Raw genomic sequence first — 6,795 nt, 5'->3', positions numbered from 1 at the left:
CGAAGACAAAAAAAAGGACAAGATAAACATGATTAGTAATAATGATAAACCTCAAGCACAAAGTTATTACTTTAAACCATACCCAGAAATAAAAGTCATTAACCAAATGAAAGTGCCACAGAAAAAAGGATTTTTACTGCCAAATGGTCTTATATCAAAGCCAGTGAAATTTGAAAGAAAAATAGTATTTGTTGAAAATACATGTGGATTTAATGCAATTATTCAAATATTTCATTTCAGTGCACTAGATGATCCAGTTTATTGCTCGAAAATTTAATCATCTTCTAACGAGACATTGCAATTGGTTAATGCTTTTATGAAAAAAGGACCAACAAATGATATTTTTCTCCAACGATTCTTGATTCTGCGAAAATTTTATCAGATTGTCCAACGAACAGATATGACAACATCACTCGATCCATATTTTCTAAATGCAGAAAATAATATTGGGACAATTTGGAGTGAATTGTTTGATTCCGAACCAAGTCTATTTAAAACATACGACTGTAATAATCCCACTTGCAATTTTGAATCAAAGAACATTCCATTTCTTTCTGTGAATCATAGAACGATTGGAAGAAATGGATTTGGAGCGTTAGAAAAAGCTATTCAATTTCATTCACGTATTTACAAAATTCAATGTCCCAAAAAAGAGTGTAATGGAATTGCTAAGGAGATAAATTTGACTAATTTTCACATTTTTATTGAACTTGACATAAGACCACAAATCCAAATGGCTGCTGGAATGAAATGTACTCTAGGCGATTTTCCGATTATTTTGAATTTGGAGAAAAAATATAGGTATGTACCCAGCAAACACCAAATAACAGTTATACAGGGTGGACCATTTTAACCTTTAATGGAGAATAACTCGAAAACCAAGCCCGGGAGAGAAAAATGTTTCAAACAAAAGTTGTTTGGTTTCGAGGGGGCCATAAGATGATATCATTGGTTTGACCTTGAAGAGTTATTTGAAGGTCACATGAAGGTCACCTTCAATTTCTTAAATGGAACCTACTATTTGTCATTGCATATTCTTGCAGCTTATCTCGAGAGATTTCCAAAACACTATAATTAAATACCTTTTCGTTAAGTACTTTTTGAGTTATGAGGCTTGAAATAATTTCTTAATTTTACATAAACCGTAAAATATCTTGTAAAATATTCATTTTTCGATTATCTTACCTTAATACTTTTATGTACAAAATAATGAGAGGAATCAATTGGTGTAAGAAAACACAGTTGTTTTTAAGAAAAAATACGGAATTGTTAATTGCAAATTACATATTTTTTCTTCAAAACAACTATGTGTTTTCTTTACACCAGTTGATTCCTCTCATTATTTTGTACGTAAAAGTATTAAGGTAAGATAATCGAAAAATGAATATTTTACAAGATATTTTACGGTTTATGTAAAATTAAGAAATTATTTCAAGCCTCATAACTCAAAAAGTACTTAACGAAAAGGTACTTAATTATAGTGTTTTGGAAAGCTCTCGAGATAAGCTACAAGAATATGCAATGACAAATAGTAGGTTCCATTTAAGAAATTGAAAGTGACCTTCATGTGACCTTCAAATAACTCTTCAGGGTCAAACCAATGATACCATCTTATGGCCCCCTCGAAACCAAACAACTTTTGTCTGAAACAATTTTCTCTCCCGGGCTTGGTTTTCGAGATATTCGACTGGATGGATTAAAATGGGCCACCCTGTATATACAGGGAGAGTTTTAATGGTTGTGTCAATCTTTTTATCATGCGGGAGATTACCGATCGCAATTTTAATAAATTGATCGATACATAGATGTCAGTTAATTGGATCGACCATATCGAAGGCCGAAATATAATGTGTACAATTAAAGCAAGTTAAAAGCTGAAATTATGTAGTATGGATTTATTATTATTGTTAAAGCTACGCACTTATTATTATTATTATTATTATTATTATTATTATTATTATTATTAAATATATATATTATTATATTTATTATTATTATTATAATATTATTATTATTATTATTATTATTATTATTAAAGTTACGTATACATATTTAATATATTAAAGCAGTAAGAATACATATTTGAAAATTCAGTTCAAATTTAACACTAACGTTTTATGTAAAACTTTATTTCAAATTCCGCATTTATTTTTATAAAAATTTTTATTATTGTTATACGCTAAAGGTATGTAGTATTTCTGCCTTCTTGAAATAAAATCACGCAATTGTTCCACAAGAAATACATTCTTATGAAACAATTGCGTAATTTTATTTTAAGAAGGAAGAAAATTTTTTGCTGCATATTTTTAGCATATAAAACAATAAAAATTTATCATAAAAATAAATGCGGAATTTGAAATAAAGTTTTACATAAAACGTTAAAGTCTTAAATTTGAATTGAATTTTTAAATATGTATTTTCTCCGCTTTAATATATCGAATATGTATAATAATAAATCCCTAATTTGATCACAGTAAAATAATAATAATAATAATAATAAATATAATAACATATATACAGGGTGACCCATTTTAACTTAGGCAGCCAAATAACTCGAAAAATAAGCAAGATAGAGAAAAATGTTTTAGACAAAAGTTGTATGGTTTCGAGGGGGCCATAAGATGGTATCATTGGTTTGACACTGAAGAGTCATTTGAAGGTTACGTGAAGGTCACTTCAATTTTTTTAAACGGAACACCCTATATATTTTTGCACATTCTTGTAGCTTATCTCGAGAGCTTTCCAAAACACTATAATTAAGTACCTTTTCGTTAAAGTACTTTTTGAGTTATGAGGCTTGAAATAATTTCTTAATTTTACATAAACCATAAAATATCTTGTAAAATATTCATTTTTCGATTACCTTACCTTAATAGTTTTATGTACAAAATAATGAGAGGAATCAATTGGTGTAAAGAAAACACATAGTTGTTTCGAAGAAAAAATATGTAATTTGCAATTAACAATTCCATATTTTTTCTTAAAAACAACTATGTGTTTTCTTTACACCAATTGATTCCTCTCATTATTTTGTACATAAAAGTATTAAGGTAAGATAATCGAAAAATGAATATTTTACAAGATATTTTACGGTTTATGTAAAATTAAGAAATTATTTCAAGCATCATAACTCAAAAAGTACTTAACGGAAAGGTACTTAATTATAGTGTTTTGGAAAGCTCTCGAAATAAGCTACAAGAATGTACAAAAATATATAGGGTATTCCATTTAAAAAAATTGAAGTGACCTTCACGTGACCTTCAAATGACTCTTCAAGGTCAAACCAATGATACCATCTTATGGCCCCCTCGAAACCATACAACTTTTGTCTAAAACATTTTTCTCTATCTTGCTTATTTTTCGAGTTATTTGGCTGCCTAAGTTAAAATGGGTCACCCTGTATAATAACATATATATTAATAATAATAATAATAATAATAATAATAATAATAATAATAATAATAATAATAATAATAATAATAAATGCGTAGCTTTAATAATAATAATAAATCCACACTACATAATTTCAGCTTTTAACTTGCTTTAATTGTACACATTATATTTCGGCTTTCGATACGGTCGATTCAATTAACTGATATCTATATATCAATCAATTTATTAAAATTGCGGTCGGTAATCTGACCGTATGATAAAAAGATTGATACAACCATTAAAACTCACCCTGTATATACAGGGTATCCAGTAATTCGTAAAAATCTCTCGTGAGCAGGAAGAGTGCCTTAAACTGAACAGAAAAGTCTTTTACCATTTTGCGATTTTCGCAATAATTATTGAGAAATTAATTAACAAATATCGACCAATTTGTGTGAGTATATTAGCACGTGGCGAGAAAAGACAGCCCGCTGTCACGCGGTTGCTAATCGCACGCATAGTAACCATGTAACATTGGGTTGTCTTCTTCGCTGTGCTCCTAGCAACCGCGTGACAGCGAGCTGTCTCTTTTGGCAGAGCGCTAATATTGGAGCAAATTGGTAGATAATTTTTAATTAATTTCTCAATAATTATTCCGAAAATTGCAAAATGGTAAAGGACTTTTCTATTCAGTTTAATGCGCTCCACCTGCTCACGAGAGATTTTTTACGAATTATTGGACACCCTGTATATATATATATATACAGGGTGATTCAAAATAACCCCTGTGTCCCTGAAATGACATATTCTTGAATCAATTCTAAGACGATTTTTCCTTCGGCAAAATTTCGTCCGAAGCTTAGTTTTTGAATTATTAAAGGAAGTAGTTAAAGTATGACGGGTCGAATACAAGAGGCAGGCAAGGGTGGCGTGATTCACCGTCAGACGCGGGAGCTTACGCGGGGCGCCTGCTGCGATCAGCTGATCGCTATACACATACAGACACACATGTGAACACATAAATTCTCTCTCTGTCTGTCTGTCTGTCTGTCTGTCTGTCTCTCTCTCTCTCTCTCTCTCTCTCTCTCTCTCTCATTCGCTCACTCACCTGTAAATTTTTTTTTTTTTACGAGAGAGGGGAAAATGCATTTTATGCATACCCACCGGTCGATCCAGTGAGTTATGTGGGACTCGAGTACCAAGTCGAATTACCAACTCGGTACTCTCTACCCACTAAAAACCCCTCTCTTTTCACGAATTTCCTTTAACACACTGTCCCTCTGACTTCCCGAGATCTGTTTTCACATAACGTCAAAAAATAGTTATTATTACCTTGTTCGATGACTTTTGATGTATTGCTGTAATTGCTTGAAGGAGAAATGAATTTTCCGATAGATCGTACGTTCTCAAATTTAACGTAGATATCACGTTGCAAAAGACAAGAAATCCACACTAAATTATTAACTGAAAGTTTTTCTTCTTTCATGAACTGTATTCTTTTATTAAACTTTAACGTAATCACATTTATTTACTCACTCGATGAGACGAGAAATTTACTAATGACTCTATCACTAATCACTATTAATCACTGTCGAATAATAATTGTTGGCGATTAAAAATCACTCGATGAAAGAAACACGCGCGGACACGTTACTACACGACGCGACGATGCGACGACGCGACAATGCGACGATAATTACGACTCGGCAACTGCAAACAGTTTTTTGTCATGTTAGGTTGCGGTAGGTTAAGGTACTACTGGTGCTATCGAACGCGATCATGTGTTCGATTGAAGAATGCGGTAAACATAATAAACATTTAACATAATATTATTATTATCATGAATGTGTGTGATATCCATACATCGTATGATATCTATTTAAAAATTAATTAGATTAAATAAGTGTTTTTAAAATATTTATTACTTTTACTATTATCATATAAAATATTAATATTAAATATTTATTTAACTATTTTATCTATTTATTTATCTATTGCACCTATTTATTTTTAACTATTTATTATCAATGATCGAAAATCGGTCATTGATAATAAATAGTTAAAAATAAATAGATGAAATAGATAAATGAAAACATATTAATTAATCGCGTTTTATTCTCTCTCTCTTTTTCTTGTGTTTTTAATTGCAAAATAAAATACTCCATACGTTAAAAAATTGGTCGCTCTGAAAAGAGCGGATTGTTTTTGATCGCCTTAAAAAGGGCGGATTAATTTTGAACATTTATAATAAATGTTCGAAGTGACCCCCATCCATTCTAACGCAAGCTCTCATGCGTTTCAATAAATTTTGTTGAATATTTTTCATTACGTCTTCTTCTATGGACCATATGGAATATCGCAATCTTGTTTCTAAATCTTCTACATCTTCAGGGAGCGTTTTGTAGATCGTTTCTTTGCAGTATCCCCAAAGAAAAAAATCCAATGGATTTAAATCCGGGGATCTTGCAGGCCAACGTATCGGACCATATCGGCCCATCCAACGTCCAGGAAACTTGTTGTTTAGAAAATTTGTCACAATCCTGGCATTGTGTGGACCAGCACCGTCTTGTTGAAATATAATTTTTTCTCTTTCCAATAGCGGCACTTCTTCTAGGAAATCTGGTAAATTATTCTCCAATAATTCCAGATATGCTCCGCTGGTTAAAATATCCGGGAGGATAACAGGGCCCAGTATTTCTATTCCCATAATTCCAGTCCAGACATTGAGCTTCCAACGAGTCTGAAAATTTCTGACTCGTGTAGCTCTGGGATTTTCTTCGCTCCACAAATGCATGTTATGTGGATTAAATATTCCTTCTCGTGTAAATAGCGATTCATCGCTAAATATTATACGAGAAGGGAATCTAGGATCTTTATCCACGCTCCTGAGAAAATTTTCGCAGAATGTTCTTCTCAGAGGATAATCTTCTGGTCTTAAATGTTGCACGCGGGTATAATGATAAGCGTGCAACTTTTCTTCTCGTAATATCCTCTGTACCGTTGAATATGAGAGATTGTGCTCTCGAGCAATAGTCCGAATACTTGTCTCAGGCTCTTGCTCGACAGCACGAATCACTTCTTCGGTATTCCGCAAATTTCTTGCGGTTCGGTTTCTTCCAACGTTGTATTTATTCGGGAGAACATTGCCCGTTTCGAATAATCTTTGGGCTGCTCCGAGTATAACATCAGGCATTGGATGTCTCGCCCGATTTGGGTATAATTCGGCGTATCGTCTTGCAGCAACGTAATGCTGCCCGTCGGATGCACCGAGTGACATTATCATGTCGTAATATTCTTCAATCGTATAGCTTGCCATGTTCTCTTAACTCTTCTTCTAATAACACAGCCACACAAAAAAAATTTTTTTTCTGATCTGGGGGTCTGACCATGTTTACTATATGTTTTTGGGGTCGCTGAATCCGA

Source organism: Camponotus vicinus, unplaced genomic scaffold (genome assembly GCF_025532165.1).
Source record: "Camponotus vicinus isolate PSW18456_S1 unplaced genomic scaffold, iyCamVici1.0 SCAF_5, whole genome shotgun sequence".
NCBI classification, from domain to species: domain Eukaryota; kingdom Metazoa; phylum Arthropoda; class Insecta; order Hymenoptera; family Formicidae; genus Camponotus; species Camponotus vicinus.
The sequence above is the reverse complement of the archived record's forward strand: the minus strand, read 5'-3'. Positions refer to the sequence as shown.